The sequence below is a fragment of the Leucopleurus acutus genome, assembly GCF_964270905.1.
Source record: "Leucopleurus acutus genome assembly, chromosome: 6".
Taxonomy (NCBI): Eukaryota; Metazoa; Chordata; class Mammalia; order Artiodactyla; family Delphinidae; genus Leucopleurus; species Leucopleurus acutus.
The window spans coordinates 42,443,347-42,459,792 of record NC_139149.1 but is presented as its reverse complement, the minus strand read 5'-3'; the positions used below and the strand labels follow the sequence as shown (position 1 = coordinate 42,459,792).

The following is a 16,446-nucleotide window of genomic DNA, read 5'->3' as shown; positions in this document are numbered from 1 at the left end:
ATGAAAGGAGAAACTGACAACATTATAATAATAGTAGGGGACTTTTAACAGCCCACTTACATAAGTGGACAGATCATCCAGACAGAAAATCAATAAGGCAACAGTGGTTTTAAATGGCACAATAAACCAGTTGGACTTAATAGATAGCTACAAAATTACATTCAAAAACAACAGAATGTACATTCTTTTAAAGTGCACATGGAACATTCCCCAGGATAGGTCACATGCTAGCCACAAAACAAGTTCCAACAAATTTAAGAGAACAGAAATTATATCAAGCATTTTATTTTCTAACTACAATGGTATGAAACTAGAAATCAATTACAGAAAGAAAAATGGTAAAGAACAAACACTAAACAACAACAAGATTAACAACATGCTACTAAAAAAAACAATGGTTAATGAAGAAATCAAAGAGGAAATAAGAAATTAACTCAAGATATATGAAAATGGAAACACAACAATCCAAAATCTATGGGATGCAGAAAAAAGTTTCTAAGAGGGAAGTTTATAGCTATACAGGCTTTCCTCAATTAAAAAAAAAAAATCTCAAATAAACAACCTAAACTTAAAGGAATTAGAAAAAGAAAAGCAAAGTCCAAAGTCAGAAAAAGGAAGGAAATTATAAAGATCAGGGAGGAAATAAATAAAATAGAGATTAAAAAACAACAGTAGAAAAGATCAATGAAACCCAGAGCTGGTTTTTTGAAAAGAGAAACAAAATCAATAAACCTTTAGCCTGGTTCACCAAGAAGAAAAGAGAAAATACCCAACAAATAAAAATAAGAAAAAAAGATGAAAGAGGAGAAATAACAATTGATATCATAGAGATACCAAAAAATAGGAGAATAAGAATAGTTATAGGCCAACAAACTGGACAAGCAAGAAGAAATGGACAAACTTCTAGAAACACACAACCTGCCAAAACTGAATCAAGAAGAAACAGACAATTCGAACAGACCGATCACTAGTAGTGAAATTGAATTTGTAATAAAAATTTCTCCCAGTAAACAAAAGCCTAGCATAGAATGGCTAGGGGAATTCTACCAAACATTCAATGAAGAATTGATACCTACCCTTCTCAAACTATTCCAAAAAACCAAAGAGAATGAGACACTCTGAAATTCATCTTACAAGGCTACCATTATCCTGATACCACAATCAAAGACAGTACAGAAAAATAAAGTTACAGGCCAATATCTTTTATGAATATAGACACAAGAATCCTCAACAAAGTATTAGCAAACCAAATTCAACAATATAGTAAAAGGATCATACACCATGATCAAGTTGGATTTATTCCTGGAACTCAAGGATGGTTCTATATTTGCAAATCAATGAATGTGACACACCTTATTAACAAAAGGTAGGATAAAAATCGCATGATCATCTCAACATATACACAAAAAGCTTTTGAAAAAATTCAACATCCATTTATGATAAAAACACTCATCAAAAAGGATTTCAAGGGACCATATCTCAATGTAATAAAGGCCATTTATAACAAACCTTAGCTAATCTCATACTCAGTGATGAAAAGCTGAAAGCCTTCCCTCTAAATTCAGGAACAAGACAAGGATGCCCACTCTTGCCACTTCTGTTTAACATAGTATTGAAAGTCCTAGCCAAAGCAATCAGACAAGAAAAAGAAATAAAAGGCATACATATTTGTAATGTTAATATCCAAAATATATAAACAGCTCATACAACTTAATATAAAAAAAAACAAACAATCCAATCAAAAACGGTCAGAAAACTCGAATAGACGTTCTTCCAATGAAGACATGCAGAAGGCTGACAGGCACATGAAAAGATGCTCAACATCACTAATCATTAGTGAAACGCTAATCAAAACAACAATGAGGTATCACCTCACATTTGTCAGAATGACTATCATCAAAAAATTGACAAATAACAAATGTTGGAAAGGGTGTGGGGAAAAGGAAAACCTTGAACATGGTTGGTGGGAATGTTAATTGGTGCAGTCACTATCAAAAACAGTATGGCGGTTCCTCAGAAAATTAAAACTAGAGCTACCATAATTCCACTCCTGGACATATAGCTGGAAAAAGTAAAAACACAAATTTGAAAAGATACATGCACCCCAATGTTCATACCAATACTATTTACAATAGCCATAATACAGAAACAAACAATATAAATATAAAAAACCCGATATAAAAAAGAATGAAATTCTGCCATTTGCAGCAATATGAATGGACCTAGAGAATATTACGCTTAGTGAAATAAGTCAGAGAAAGATAAATACTGTATGATATCACCTATATGGGGAATCTAAAAATGAGAGAAATAAACATATATAGCAAAATAGAAATAGACTCACAGATATAGAAACAAACTAGTTGTTACTAGTGGGGAGAGGAAAGAGGGGCACATTAGGGGTATGAGATAAAGAGATACAAACTACTATGTATAAAATAGATAAGAAACAAGGCACAGGGAATTATAGCCATTATCTTGTAATAACTTTCAAAGGTGTATAATCTGTAAAAATACTGAATCACTATGCTGTACAACTGAAACTAATATGATATTGTAACTCGACTATGTTTCAATAAAAAAAAATAATAAAACCATTGCCAAAACCCAGGATCAAACCAGGGGCCTTTAGATCTTCAGTCTAAGGCTCTCACAACCAAGCTATTTCAGCTACTTCTGGAGAACTTTTTCCACATATCTATAATGAAATGTTTGTTTCACTGTAACAAAAAAGGTCAGTATATAGGTTCAGCTGGAGGTGGTCATTTAACAAGTATTACAGTGGTGATGAGGCAAGGCCTCGTTTCTAAGCTAGAAGTGATCAATAATTTTACTTTTCTCAGTTGTTTTTTAACTGCCCTGTAATTTGTTTTTCTCATTTAAAAATAAGCCATAGGGACTTCCCTGGTGGTCCAGTGGTTAAGACTTCTCCTTCCAATGCGGTGGGGGGGGGGGGGGTACAGGTTTGATCCCTGGTGGGGGAACCAAGATCTCACATGCCTCGCGGCCAAAAACCCAAAACATTAAAGAAAACAGAAGCAATATTGTAACAAATTCAATAAAGACTTTAAAAATGGTCCACATCAAAAAAAAACTTAAAAAAAAATAAGTCATAGACTTATTTCATGTCAAAAAATAAAATAAAATAGAATGGTACAGCTGCTACAGGAAACAGTATGGTGCTTCCTCAGAACATAGAATTAGCATATGATCCAGCAATTCCATTTCTCGAAAGAACGGAAAATAGTATCTTAAGGAGATATTTATACAGCTATGTTCATAGTAGGATTATTCACAGTAGGCAAAAGGTGGAAGGAAACCAAGTGTCCACTGACAGATTAATGGATAAACAAAAGTGGTATATACATATAATGGAATATTATTCACCTTAAAAAGTTAGAAATTTCTGACACATGCTGCAACGTGGATGAACCTTGAGGACGTTACGTTAAGTGAAATAAGTTACTCATAAAAAGACAAATGCTGTATGATTCCAATTATATGAGTTACCAAGAATATCCAAATTCATACAGAGATTAAAATGGTGGTTGCCAGGGTCTGGGGATAGTGGACAATATGGAGTTGTTGTTTAATAGGTATACAGTTTCAGTTCTGCAAGATAAAGAGTTCTGGAGACTGGTCCCACAACAGTGTGCATATACTTGTAGGGGAGTGAAAACACTTTGGGTTATTCACCTTGGGTTAGTACCAGAGGCCAGCCAATTAAACTGACAAAAGAAACAGTAACAGGAGAAAATGCATATAAATTTTATTTTGATGTTAATGTTTTGGTTTTTATGTATATGGAGGTCTTTTAGAAAATAGAGGAAGACCCAAAAGAAGTGGTTAAACTCGGGCTGGGGTTGGGGGTCTTAGATGTCATTTTAACAAATGGTGATGAATCATGGAAAAGACAAAGGAAAAGGTATTTGGGATTTAGGGGTGGTAAAATGTGGGAAGGCAAATATATGGGGGAAACTAACAGAAGATAAGGGTTATTTAGTAAGGTTGAGTTTATGCAGAGTCATCTCAGTGCCATGTCCATCACCAGTGATAAAGGTTATTGTTCCTTTTCTTGTTCAAGAGACAGGGGCATCTTCACAAGGGAAACTTGCCTTGCTTTTAGGCAGACGAGGGAGGGAGGACAGCTTTTCCTGTGCCTGTTTTTTCTAAATTGCCTTTAGTCAAAATAATCTTCATGCCAAAGTGGTATATTTAAAGATGGCATATTCTGATCCCTTTCATACACTACTGAACTATATATTTAAAAATAGTTAAGATGGTAAATTTTGTTTTGTATAGATTATAATTTTTAAAAAGTCAAAGTAATAGTTGTTAGAAAATTAAATAGATTGTTGAGAGGTAGTTCAGGTGTAAATGGAGTTATGCAGCATGCTTTCTACCTACAGTGGTACACAAATGTATCCCTGAAAACATACCTAGACACGTTGTAATCAACTTTCTTATTTGAAAGGAAAGTTACAGTGAAACAGTATTATTATTTCAAACATAATAATAATACCTATCATCTCTACCTTCTTCAAATAAATATATATAAATGTATATATTTATGTGCATACACAAACACACAGAGACAGAGATTCTTACATACCACTTCTAACTGGGGAAGTGAAATTAATTTTACACATGAGCACATTACATAAATCAAAGTATTATAGAAATTATTATTATCTTCAGAGGCAAAATTTTTGCCAGCATATGAAAGTTGTAGTAATTCTCAAATTATAAAGAAAAGATGTGGAACAGAGTTCAGAAAGCCAATTAATAGTCTCATTTTCTATGTCTCCTTGTGCAATCAATGCTACATTTATGGTATTTTAATTCATAGGAAAGACAATCCATATAAAGGTATACTTATGAGATTGAGCACAGAAAAAATATATACTATGGCTTATTTCTGACGTAGTAAATAAGGTCTTTGTCCTTTGACAGCATCTTATTCAGAATTTGTATGCTACAGCTCCTTTCCACTAATATCGCAAGACCGCTAGAGTCTTTTTCTCTTTATCAGCTTGCAAGTGTGCACAAGTAAGAAGCAGTTATTTGTCTAGGATATAAATAGCTGAAATAAATTTCCAATTTCCTCATTTTTTTCCCTGATGAAATATATTTAAATGCCAGCTGCATTATAACCTTCAAACAACTCAATACCAGAACTTGAAGTGCTATTAAATGTCTGAATACAAGTAAATGCTAAAAAACCTTAACATTTTGTTTTAATTGGCCACAGCTATTTTATAAATATTCACTCAATAATTACTGTTAATTTCTTATTCAAAAAGAATGGCAGAGTAAAGGGAGAAGCCAATTGCTTAAAAAGTTTCCTTGCTTAGTCCAAAAAAAGAAGGCTAGGACATAAAAGAATTCCACAGAATAATAATGATAATGAATCTAAAAATTTCACTAGGAACTCAGCACAATTCTATCCTTCATCATTTTTGGTGTGTTCATACGATACTATAATTTGTTGTTTATGTAAATATATTCTTTTTACTCTTCAGTCAGGGGCTATTATATCCATTTTCTTGTTCTCAAGGCTAAACCTATATTAGGTAAATGACAGGGATTGGCTGGTTAACTAACTGATTACTTGGTTTCATCAGTAAAGCAAACTGGGGCTTAGAAAATTAATGGCTTACCCAAGATTCAGTAGGAAGCCACAGAGCCAGATCTTAAACCTATGTGTTTTGGCTCCATACCTAGAGATTTTCCCCCTAATTATTTAAAAAATTTCTCCACTGTAGGCCTTTTGTTCCACCTATTTGTTTTGCATATAATGGAATAGAGTCATGTATGTCATCGATTATAATCATTGTCATATTGTTTTCTCTGCTTCAGAAAAGCCGAGGCATGGGATAACATTGGCTACAGACAGCTTCTGCAAACCAAATTGTGATTTTTGCTGGATTTCATGGAAATATAGCTCAAACACTCTTTTCAAAAAATGATACAAATACACACACATGCACAAACAAACATACATCTATGCATTTGCTTAACATTTGTTCCATTGCTTTTGTGTCTTTACGGAGTTCTATATATGCATAAGTCTGCTATATTTCTAGCATTGTCTGTTTCAGGATCCCAGTAAATATGTAACAGCTCTGTGTATCACTAAAGGAAATTATAACATTTAGTTGCTTAAGGTCCACTCAGGTTACTCAAATGAGAGTTTCTTAAAGAGGCTTCCCCTTACTGCTCTATTCTCTATCACTTACCATTCTTCATTCTTTTATTTGTTCTAAATTCCATGAAGCAGAGACTTACTACTAGTTTTATTTACTGCTATATCCCCAGCACACAGAACAGTATTTGGCACATACCAGCATATTAGGTGCTAAAATAATGTGTTTAATATCACTTAATGGGTTTCTTAATTTGGTAATATATTCTCTCTCTCTTATTTAAATATTACTTGAAAACTCTTACATTGAAAACCAAACAAAATGACACTTATTTACTTGCTTATTTAAACAGAAATATTTAGGCCCAGTTTCTTAAATTCAAACTATATCAATTTACAAAATATTAGACCCGTAATAGATGAGAAACATGCTAACTAATCCCTAATGCTGATCCATGGATGCAAGTTGCTAGTCATTTTTCGCAATGTTCTGAGTAGAATTTTATGACATTGTACTATTTTTTTTTTAATTTATGGAGGATGGGAAAAGGGGAGAGAGGATTGGTTATATCTGTCAGGAATTTTATTTATATTTATATAGATATAACCACAAGAATCCCAGAAACTGAGGGCCTTCAAAAAAGTAAGAAATTTGGTAAGTGCTTCAGCCTTGACTGTACTTAAAATATCCAAGTACCATGATTATTTGTGATACTATCATTTTATGTCCCTCAAATAATTAAAGATAATATATAAGTGTAATATAAAATTTAATAGATATATTAAGTAAAGAAGCAAATTAATATAAAAATTTAAACACCCCTAGGGATGGACATTCTAGAACTTAACTCCAATTTGTCCTGATGTTTCATCACAATTGCCTCCATGGAAAAACAGTTTTTATTTAGTTTCTTCTCTTTGAAAACATGGGATATTTACTTAGATTTATTCCTCTTGTAAAACAATTAATAAAGACAAACCTCAATTAAACAGGGTCAGGATATCAGAAGGGGGAGCTCTCATGCCCCGCATTGACAGTGGAGACCAACAGGAAGAAGAGAGACTCCCCTTCTTTCCCAGCAACAACTCAGCCAATGAAAAGCCATGGACTTTTTTTCCCCACCCTCCCAACTTCCTTTTCCTCTCTATAATAGTGTCTCCCTTTTTTTGCTGTGCAGTGACTTGCCTGTGGTTTGCCATGTTTGTAGACCCTGAATTGCAATTCTCTGCTGATCTGAATAAGCGCATCTTTGTTGGAGATGGCAGTCTATTTGCTTCAGGTCAAAATTTTGGTGGCTCTTTCAGGGACCAGAGGAGACTCCCTATGGCTCCAGGGCTGGGGAACAAACAGGGGTGGTACCCACAGTTGAGCCCATTGCTTCTCACTGCATTTCTCGCCAGCACTGGAATTTGAAGTTTTTCCTGGATTCAAGCTCACATCCTCTTGTGTTTGAAGCCCTGCAGGCTTTATTCAGGATCTATTTAAAGGCTTTGTCTTTCTGCTTAAGGTTTTGTTCTGTGTGTAACTACTCCTTTGGCACTTTGGTGTGATCTTGAGATCAGACTGTTTCAACTGAACCTGTCTAAAAATGCCTTTGGCTCAATTCTTTCAGGAAGGGGCCGCTTCAGATGAAACTGTTCTGGTTTTTCAACTTTTGGCCTATTCCTTTAGAAGGGCTATCCTCTGAAGACTGCCTAAAAAACAAAAAAAAGCCTTCAGCCTGGCTCCTCCAGGACCAATGTTTTCTAAGGACTGGCTAGGACTGGCTTGCAAACTTTTGAATTAAGCCATTTGTTCTACAAACTGTTTCAACTGTTTGAAAATTTTCTTTGCTCTAAAGGAAAAACCTCTAGGAAATGGGATCCCAGTTATCTAGCTTTTTTGAGGGTGCCTTCCCTATAGGGACTCCAGCTAATTTTATTTTTAAAACCAAGGTCCTTCCCCATGCACAATTTCTAAATAAATGGACTGACTTGACCAAAGGCAATTTAGAATCTCAATGGCCATGATGGGGAACTTCTGAAACCCCTAAACTTAATTTCCTTAAAACTGAACTGGTTCAAAAATTTCCAAAACCGACTGGAACACTTATTTCAATTGGTATTTTGAGGCTTCTCAATGTTATCAGGTATCTAAAATCGCCTCTCTGCAAAATACGATTTTAAGGTTAACTAAGGCAAACAAATGATTAAAGAGAGAAACAATGGCTCCCAAAGCCCCAGGCTCTCCCTTCCTTGGCTTCTTTGTCTTAGGCTCTGCTTCTAGTCCCATCTTGTCTCGATTGCTCTTCTCCTTATGTCCAGACTCCACCTTTAGTGCCATCTTCCTCCATCCATTCTACGCTGCCTCCAATATACCCTCAATTCCTCCATATTTAATTTTCTTGCCAATCTTGCCCTTTTCTCTGAAACTCTCCCCACTCCCTTTTCCTCTTAAAGTTGTCAGAACATGCACCTTTAAAATTAAGATTTCTGAGGTTCCAGAGGCTAAACCCTTAGGTTCTTATCTCCCTTGACTAAAGCTGAACTAGGAGCCATAGTCAAAGATTTTCTCAAAGTAACCAAAGATTCTCTCAGACGGTGGAGAAATTTATTATAGTCATTCAAACTTATCACCCTGGCTTCTCTGACTTATAACAGCTAGATCATATGCTTGTCAATTAAGGTCAGGTCTAGTATTGGATGAAAACCACTAATTGGGAAAGTTCTGCAAGGTCACTAGAATTATAACCAGGAGAACAGCCCACTAACTTATCACGTGATCAGTCTCAGGCAATTGCTAGATGATGTCATTGAGCAATTCCTAGAGTTTTTCCAAAGCCTGTTGATTAGAAAAGAATTCAGGCTTGCACATAAAAGTATGTTGAACCTGTTCATGATTTTTTATTATTGAATTCAGATTGTTTTTAAAGAAAATTCTGGTCTTCCTTCAGATGTTGATTCCATCCAAGTAGCTCTTAACTCTAGTTTATTAATGGACTGAACCGGGACCTCTTCCTTCTAATAAAAAGGACCCAGATGGAATGGGAAACTATGTCCACTCCACATTTACTTAATCTGGAAAGTAGCTCTCTTACTCTAGATGAGTCATCTCCGGAGAAGGTCACCAAATTCTTCATCTTCAATTCCAGCAAATGGAAGCTCTGACACAAAACGAAAACCCTCTAGTTTCTGCTATTAATGCAAAGAGCCAGAACACTGGAAAAGAGACTATTACAAATGTAAGCACTTCAGGCACCTTCAGCCCTCTAACCAGCCTTCCCAACGTCCTTATGCTCAATGACAGGGTTCTGGGGATCTACAGGGGTTCTTCCCAGTTCTCCCTCCTAACTGACTTGGAGAAACATTTCTTCTGATTGGGGATGAATCTCTTCCCGTCCTAAATGACACCGCAGCCACATGCCTAGTGCTCAACCCCACTATTATAAAGCAACCCCTCCCTCGGAGTACTAAAACAGTTCAAATAGTGGGGATTTCTAATGAACCTCAAGAGGTCCTTGTCTCTGAACCTATTCCCCCCCCCCCTTTTTTTTTTTTTTAGCGGTACGCGGGCCTCTCATTGTTGTGGCCTCTCCCGTTGCGGAGCACAGGCTCCGGACGCGCAGGCCCAGTGGACATGGCCCACGGGCCCAGCCTCTCCGCGGCACGCGGGATCCTCCCGGACCGGGGCACGAACCCGCGTCCCCTGCACTGGCAGGCAGACTCCCAAACACTGCGCCACCAGGGAAGCCCCCTATTCCCTTTTGTTTAGGCCCTTTGAGAGATGCCCACTCTTTTATCCTTAGTTCCTCTGCCCTATTCACTTATTAAGCAGAGGCTTAGAGAAGCATCAAGCCAGAATTTATTTCTCCCAGAGGGGAAATAATTCTAGAAATTGACAGTAGTCATCAAAATAACCCCCAGGTGAATTAAGTAGCCCTTTGACATCTTTTATTTGTTCCTACTCTGATGGTACTAAAGCAGATTCTGAAAACACTGGTCACTTGTCCCTACTGAATCAACTACCACTTTCCATATGGGCAAAATCTCCAACTGATGTGACAAAATTCACAGCGCACCTCCAGTCAAAATTCAATTAGATACCTCAAAACCTCTTCCCAGAATGAATCAATATCCTATACGTAAAGAAGCCCTTCAAGGCATAAAGTCCATAACAGAAGATTATGTGGCTCAAGGACTCATTATCCCTTGTACTAGCCCTTGTAACACTGCCATTTTACTGGTGAGAACACCTTAAGGGCTGAGGGTAGAGGTTTGTCCAGGACCTCAGAGCAATAAACAACATTGTTATCCCTGGACACCCTATTGTTCCTAACGCTCATACCTTACTAACATCCATTCCCACTGGAAGTAAATTCTTTAATGTAATTGAGTTATGCAATTACATGCACTTGGGAAGAAAAAACAATTCACCTGGGCAGTAATGCCTTAGGTTTTACTGAGAGTCCTTCTTATTTCTTGCAAATCCTGAAGGCGAATCCTGATGACATCAAGTTCCCTAGAGGTTCTACTCTGTTGCAATATCTGGATGATTTGTTTCTTTACTCTCCTTCTCAAGTCCCCTCACAGGAAGACAGCATCCGCTTGTTAAAGCCTTTAGCCTTAAAGGGACATAAGGTCACCAAAGGAAAATTACAGTTTGGCCAAACCCAGGTTTGATATTTTCTTTTTTAAAATTTTTGGCTGCATTGGGTCTTCATTGCTGCACACCAGCTTTCTTTAGTTGCGGTGAGTGGGGGCTACTCTTCGTTGGAGTGCATGGGCTTCTCACTGTGGTGGCTTCCCTTGCTGCAGAGCACAGGATCTAGGTGCACGAGCTTCAGTAGTTGTGGCATGCAGGCTCAGTAGTAGCAGCTCGCGGGCTCTAGAGAGCAGGCTCAGTAGTTGTGGTGCATGGGCTTAGTTGCTCCCTGGCATGTGGGATCTTCCCAGACCAGGGCTTGAACCCATGTCCCCTGCATTGGCAGGCAGATTCTTAACCACTGTGCCACCAGGGAAGTCCCCCAGGTTTGATCTTTAGGGCATATGCTATCAAAAACAGGGCTCTGCCTAGATCCACAGAGACTTCATGGTATCCTAAGTTTCCCCAAAACCAAAAGTAAGCACCAACTGTGAGGTTTCCTTGGGCTACTTGGTTCTTGCCAAAATTGGATTTGAAATTTCTCTCTTATAACCAAACCTCTGTACGTTTTACTCAACAATAACAACCCTAACCCAATTTTATCCAGTTTTATGGAAAGAACTGGAAGACACAGCTTTCAAGGCCCTAAAGGAGAGTTTGATGAAGCAACCTGTCCTTTGACATCCCAATTATCAGATTCCTTTTTCCTTTTTGTATATGAAAAGGAAAGGAATGCCGTTGGGGTACTCACCCAAAAATATGGAGACCACCATCGACTCATAGGTATTATAGCCAGCAACGAGACCCTGTGACACCGGGATACACATCTTGCCTTAGTGCCATATCAACCACTGCCTTTTTGGTTAAAGCCACCAAGAAAATTGTTGTGGAATTCCCTTTAACAATTTTTGTACCCGATGCATTAGAAGCCCTCCTGAATTCTCACCACATTCAATGTTTCTCCGCCAGCCATCTTACCTCCTATGAAGTCCTTTTGTTAACAGCCCCTCACATAACTCTTTTCTTTTATAATAACCTTAACCTGGCTACTCTTCTCCCCTCCATCACCCACAAAGTTCCTCATGACTGCTTAACACTGATGGACCACCTCCTGACTCCTCATAATGATATATCAGAAATTGCATTAGGTAATGTTGCCTTCTGAAGGTTCACCAATGGTTCTTATTTTAAAGGTGACAACGGCAAATAGTGCTCTGAGTATGCTGTCATAATTTGTTTTGATGTTGTTGAGGCAGAGTCTTTATCTGTGGCTACTTCAGCTCAACAGGCTGAATTATACACTTTTACATGGGCCTGAACTTTAGCCAGGGACAAAACTGTTTATACTGACAGCAGATAGGCTTTTGAAGTAGGTCATGATTTTGGAATGTTGTGGAAGCAACATTTCCACAACATCCTTATTTCCAGTGGAAATAACATTGAAAATGGCCCTTATGTTCAGGAATTATTGTGCACAATAATGTTACCTGCCATTTTAGCTATTATTAAATTCTGGGATAGTCTAAACTTGAAATCTCTGGACGCTAAGAGAAATTACCTTGCTGATATTTCTGCAAGGAATGCTGTCCTTAAAGGGACCAACAGCATCCAAACCTCTGTCGTGGTCCAAAAGGTACTTCCAAATTACCCAAATGATAATTTAGAAAAACTGGCTAGAGAGGTCCAACAATTGGCCTCAGAAAAGGAAAAACAAGATTGGAAATTCAATTATTGTTGGTTTGATAAAAAGAGAAAGCTCTGGTTTGAACCAAATAACGATGCAGGCCTACCCGAGACTCTAAAATGCTCACTTCTCACTACTATACGTGCATTAAACCATTGACCTACTGACAAAAATGATAACCTTCATGAATCAATATTGGTGGGGAAACATTAACAGGGCCACAAAAAGTGCCTACCTCACTTGTTCCACTTGTCCAAAGTACAGCCCAGGGAAGTCTGTTCCTACTGCTCCCAGACATTTTAAACTGCCAGATGGACCATTTGAGGTCTAGCAACTGGATTTCATACAACTTCCTCTGTCTAATGGATATAAATATGTTTCAGTCACAGTCTATATGTCCTCACCGTGGACTGAAACCTTCCCTTGCAGACCATTTACCGCCTATTCTGTGGCTAAAGTTGGGAAAGATTATTCCTTCCCGGAAGAAGTCTTCTTGAGTTTCATAGTGTTCGAGTAACCCATTTTATTGGCCAGGTGCTTTGCCAAGTCTTGGCTGTTTGGATGGTTTTACAGCACTGTCACTGGTGTGGATTGTTGCCTCAATCCTCTGGTTTAGAAGAACACACTCAGTGCGTCATTAAGACTCAACTGGCAAAATTTGTAGAGGCTCTCCAAATAGCTTGGCCAGAAGCACTGTGGTTGGTCCTTCTAAATCTCAGATTCACCCCTTTTTGAACTCATAAACTCTCACCCTTTGAGATAGTGATAGAATCCCAGTGCACTTGGCTCTTGCTTCTTTTGACCCACAACTGCTAAAAGAAAAGATCCTCCAATACTGCAAAGACCTAATTCATTCTATTAAAAACCACTATGAGTTTTCGAAGAGCAATCTATTCACAGTGCACCCTTGCGAGACGAAGACCTCAAGCATCATACCTTGCAATCTGAGATTTTTTCTATTGAAAAAGACACTTCCAGAAGTACTCTCTTCAACTTTGCTGGAAAGGTCACTATCACGTTACTGCTAAGCAACCCTTGTGCCACAGAACCCCAAGGAATAGACTCTTGGATTTCCATGACATACCTAAAAAAGAGCGCCAAGCACTGACTGGACCTGCACATAATTTGGTGGCCTAAAAGTAAAAAAAATTCCCAGTATTGGAGGAGAGGACATCTGATGAGACAGTGTTTCCAAGATATCCAGAGCAGGCCTGTTGGAAGTTTGTTGCTAAACCTTTGATAAGGATATAACACAGCAGATGATCTGCAGTTTCTATGATCTTGACAACATAGAGACTTTAAATAATAATGCCTGAGAGTTCTCCCTCCTAACCCTCCTTGTTAGCTGAATATGACTTTAATAGGTTTCCAATCTGAGCACTTTCCTTCTGACATGAGACACCACCCAGGAAAGATCCTTCCTGACACTGAGGAACAAAAAGCCACTGAAACCTGAAAACCTGACTCTTGATCAGTGATGCTTTTAGAGAAAGATCATGATCAAAAGAGGGATATGTAAAAAAATTAATAAACAGAAACCTCAAGTAAAAATAGAGCTTGGGCATCAGAAAGGGGAGTCTCATACCCTGCAAGAATAGCAGAGCCCAACTGGACAAAGAAAGACTTTTTTCCTGGCAAGAACTCAGCCATTGAAATGCCATGGACTCTTTGTTTACTACAGCCATCCCAACTTCCTTTTTCACTCTATAAAAGAGTTCTCCTTCCCTTGCTGTGTGGGGACTTGCATGTGCCTTGCCATGGTCACGGACCCTGAAATGCAATTCTCTGCTGATCCTAAATAAACCCATTTTTGCTGGAGAAATATCTAGCCGTCTATTTGTTTCAGGTAAACACTCTGAACACATCTTCCAATATTTGTAGATTGATATTAAAGCCAAACACAACATTAAACTATTTGGACAATTTTCTGAATGCGGTCATAAAATATGCTGAGATATTTTAATAAATTCACAGTATGGGCAGTTCAGACCCTTTCTAAATAAATATCAACTCAAGTTTTCACTAAAATAAGATCTTTTTAAACTAATTATTTATAAATCCCATCTTTTTATATCTTGATATTTCAGTCATCACTGAGGCTAGCTTTATGTGTCATCTCATGAGATGTAACTATCCAAAAACTGAACTGTAATACCAAAATTGGAAAAAATATAGTTTTCTACATCAAATGAGTATTAACAGCTTTTTACATCTTTTAAATAAGTTTGGATATCTGATTCATGGTGTGTTTCTCAACATTAGTTGTTCCCAGGCAGTCACACAATTGAGTCATTCAAGATGACTTGCAAATGTCCTCAGTGAACTTCACACACACTTTATGATTTGTCTAGAAATTGTAGATGGTATTTCTTTCTTTCTTTCTTTGTTTTTCTAATTGCATACACTGTGATGTCACAAAAATAAAACAGGAAATGATTTATTTCACTACTATTATTTGCAAAATCTCAAAATTCAAGCAATAATATCTACAGTAGGTACGGCATTTTTTTATCGTTTTTATACTGAGATTTGAATCCTACATTTTTTAACTTTTTTTTCTTTTGTGGTACGCGGCCCTCTCACTGTTGTGGCCTCTCCCGTTGCGGAGCACAGGCTCCGGATGCGCAGGCTCAGCGGCCATGGCTCACGGGCCCAGCCGCTCCGCGGCACGTGGGATCTTCCCGGACCGGGGCACGAACCCGTGTCCCCTGCATCGACAGGCGGACTCTCAAGCACTGCGCCACCAGGGAAGCCCTGAATCCTACATTTTTTAAATGTTGAATTGTTCCATAGTTTAAGACTTAAATCTTCAAGTACTTAATACACTCAGTAATTCTTAAAACAAGTAATACCACTGGCCACAAATATTTTAAATGGAAGCTCAATAATGATGTTGCTTCTTTTTTACTTTTGTGACAGCTCTGTATTAAAATAGTTCTTACCTTAATTTTATACCAGATCTGATATAAAATTTAATGTTATATGTTCTGATAGTTGAAAATGAAGATTTAAAAAAATTTGAAATGGTGTGTACATGGTTTTCCTGAACACATAAGTATGACATTTTCCCATTTTATCACAACATAGTATATAAAACAAGGTAATAAATGCAACATTATAACATTATGAACTCAGCATACCAAATGCTCAAAATTACTTAGAAGAATATGCTCACTGTATATCTTTAAAAATGCAAATGTATCTACGCATATACAAACACACACATACAAATAAGGACAGAACTACCTGTAAAATTATTTAGGCCTCTGGAATGCAAAAATGTTAAATTTGATGCTTAAGCTATTTGCTAGGAACCAAAAATATCCATAATATGTAGTTACTTGTGGTTTTGTTGAGAGAGACATTTCAAAAGCATACAGGGGTATACAAAACCAGTTACTCTGCTATCAAATGAACCTTCTGACAACCCAGGCCAGCATCTCAACAAGGCTTGGATCAATTTATTTTGATCTTATTTGAAGTAATTCAGAAAGGAAAAAAAATCATGTTTAGTAAATACGTTAATGTCACCATCGCACTAATGTAATATAACCCATTCTATGTAGCAAACTTTGTAGGCATCAACTATGTATAGGCCATTACATGTCTAAAAGAACAAGTTCGTTTTAAATAGAAGTGTGTTCTGGAGGATATTTGTAAACTTGGAGATTTTCTAAAAACTGAGGACATATCTTTTCTAAGTGCCAAGAGTTTTCTTTATAAGGACTATATACAAGGATGACTATACTGCCACTAAATATTCTGATTTTTATTACCTCCATTTAAAATATGTTCAACTATCTAGAGCATGGCTTACAGTTAATCACATAAGTGTTAAATTCTTCAACATAATTTTTCATGCAGTATTATTATTTCCAAGTGAGTATTTCCTCCATGGGTGATAACTGAGCTTTCTAATTATATCGATAAATAGCATCATAAATTGCTAAAGAGCCCACAATAAATAATTTTAAAGGGTCAAAGAATCACACAGGC

The 16,446-nt window shown here is 37.2% G+C and overlaps 1 protein-coding gene across 4 annotated transcripts in view; it reads right to left on the bottom strand.

Moving 5' to 3' along the window:
- Positions 1 to 16,446, bottom strand: part of GALNT13 (polypeptide N-acetylgalactosaminyltransferase 13) — a gene marked incomplete at its 3' end in the record, with an annotated part of 559,595 nt that overhangs the window by 331,128 nt on the left and 212,021 nt on the right. The window lies entirely within an intron of this gene.